Below are 2,868 nucleotides of genomic sequence, written 5' to 3'. Positions count from 1 at the left end.
ACGCAAAACTATGTTCCACCATAACACCATTTTTAGCAAAAAAAAGTGAGTTCAAAAGTCTCTTCCAGCTTTCCTAATGTGGAGAAAACCATTAAGGTCCATATCTGCAAACGTAACATGAACTGTTAATATGATCTTTCCTTGTTAATATGATCATCTTTTCTAGCTTGTTATGACTAACATAACCTACAGTCTAAACTAAATGCACACTTGAGTTAGAAGATCAGATTACCAAAATAAAAATCTCTTGAGTTAGAAGATCAGATTACGACGAAAAGGAGCAAAAATACACACCCTGCTACACTAAAACTCAACTCTCTTTTCAACTAAATCCTTAATCTAAAGCCATGCTACACTGAATCCCCTGCTTACCTAAGTTCACTTCAGTTTCAGACTATGCAAATAAAACAAATGTCTATGGCTATAAGCCCCTCTCCATCCAATTACTTGAAGAACAGTTTCATTTTTATGCAATATTGAGTTATAGAAATCAATGAAGGCCCTCTCAAATTCTAACATCTGAATAAAAATAGCCAGGCTTACAATGCCTTACACACAAAGCGTCGAACACGATGACTGGAACACAAAATCAGGAATGGTTAGTTGTTCACGTGGTGCATATCTGAATATCTGCACAAGTCTATTGAGATATACACCTTTCTTCCAGACCAAATCCAAACAAAAACAGAAATTTAAATAAAAAATAGCTCAAAGAATATTTTTGATTTAGTTGCAATGTGAGTACCTCCCCGTGAACAAAAATCTGCATCGCCATGACAATTATTCTCAATCCTATTGTCAGGTGGAGTATGTATATAGTCTGTAAAGGTTTGCGCTTTCAAGAAACTATATATTCCAAATTGAAAACTAGAATCAGGTAATGAGGTCACATGAAGATTTTTTATGCTTTCGACCTAGTTTCTGTTGTAATTGTTTCATGAATCCTAAACCAGGCTGCTTGTAAATTAAAATAAAAGGACCAATTCAAATCAACATAAAAGCATAAAAAGGAATAACATAAACAATGTAGAATTAGTAGTCTACATGTTTACAACGTGGAGCGTACGCAAGATCTGGTAATTGAGCGTAATAAAATATTCAAATTAGCATAAAAAGATTAAGACATAGCTACTGTGTTAATTTAAAACAATAGTACCCATGCCAGAAGGGATGATTTTTTTCAAAGAGAAGTTACCTTCCAAATATTTGTATGCAAATCAACTTCATGTTTCCCAGACATGTCAATTGCATCCACACTCAATACTAAACAATTAAGTTATAGAGACAGATATGTCAAAAATAATGTAATGCTTGTCACAAAGTACTTATGGGTGAACTACTGAATTTAATCAATAACTGACCTTCACACGGCTAAGAAGAAAATGACATGTTGACATGAATTGGCAGAGTCTCTCCTCGTTTTAGATCTACAGACATCTGCAGACAATATCAACTGGTGAAGGGTTCATGATACAGATTTTGGGAAGGATAAGCTCGATGAAAAGAAAATGATTTTACCATAATCTCATCAATGATAATTAACAGAAACTACAACATCAAAAAACACATGAGTAGTTGAACAATGAAATTGATTTATAATCATGTTTCATTTCATAAAAATGAATTGCCATAAATATAATTCGTTGATCAGGTTGCTGGATGATGCTTGAAATCATCCCCCACATGCAAACCAGAATTATCTCGAAAAAAGACATGGAAGCATTTACTTTGGATAAGGCCCTATTTTCTACAAGCATATTCACAGTGCGTGGGGAAAACTAAAAAATATTTAAAGGGAGAACAAAAGTCTATGTGAATATTATATTGAGAAGTTGCATATAGCAGTCAAACATGAAAATATAAGTTGTGACCAATCATACCTGATGCACTGTGTATATGGTGAGATAAAACTGTAGCTCATGTACAAACAGTGTAATCATTATAAGTAGCCCAAGAATTGTCACTGCCAAGATATAGATGATTTGCGAATTAAATACAAACCTCGAAACTATATACTTAAGCGATTATTTGCAGCAATTACAGAACAATAGGGTCCCCATATATCATACCAACAGCACCAGAGTAAGTCTTCTTCGACAAGTGTTCCTCCGCATGTGGAAACGCATTGAGGCTCTTCAGAGACAGTATCCTCGCCATCTTTCAGCTGCCAGGGCGGATCCAGTAAACAGCATGGGTGTAAGCATGTACAGCCAATAATTTTGCAAAAGAATTGAAGTTAGTAGGCATAATACATGCATATGAACTAGTAATCAGATCAGATCCGAGCACGAGAGTAAGTTAGGGTTTGGGTGCTCAGTTTCGCACAGCGGTAAGGGAAGACAAGGGGAGGACGTAGCAGATTTCATTGCTGATTGAACGCCAGGGGCTCAGGGAGAAGAAACAACAAAAAATGCCGAAGCCTGGACGGTATTCTGTGACGGCTCATGGGGAACCTTCGGCGCGGGAGCGACTGCTGTTCTAGTAGCGCCCTCTAAAGTCAGGACATGTTATGCAGTAAAATTGGACTTTAGTTGCACAAATAACATTGCCGAGTATGAAGCTCTTCTTTTAGGGCTTCGGAAGCTAAAGGCAATGGGAATAAGGAGGGCAATCCTCAAATTGATTCCCAAGTTATCTCTGGCCATGTAGACAAAAGTAGCAAGGCAAGGGATCCGAAGCTTGAAAAATATTTGGATGCAGTCCGAAGATGGGAAGCTTCTTTTGTAGGATTTTCTGTAAAAAATATTCCAAGGGGGGGAAATGAGCATGCAGATTTGGTAGCTAAGTCAGCGGTACAGGGGCTCCCTTTGCCTTTGGAAGTGTTCTTTGAAACAATAAAAGCACCTTCAATAGAACTTATGGAGAGAG

General features: G+C 37.0%; 1 pseudogene; it reads right to left on the bottom strand.

The window, feature by feature from the left end:
- Nucleotides 1-1,180: 1,180 nt before the first annotated feature.
- LOC109941786 (endoplasmic reticulum-Golgi intermediate compartment protein 3-like) lies at nucleotides 1,181-2,338 on the bottom strand (annotated as a pseudogene).
- Nucleotides 2,339-2,868: the final 530 nt, after the last annotated feature.

The sequence above is a fragment of the Zea mays genome, chromosome 8 (assembly GCF_902167145.1).
Source record: "Zea mays cultivar B73 chromosome 8, Zm-B73-REFERENCE-NAM-5.0, whole genome shotgun sequence".
In the NCBI taxonomy this organism is placed as follows: Eukaryota; Viridiplantae; Streptophyta; class Magnoliopsida; order Poales; family Poaceae; genus Zea; species Zea mays.
Note: the sequence above shows the minus strand (reverse complement) of the source record. Positions and strands in the feature narration are given on the sequence as shown.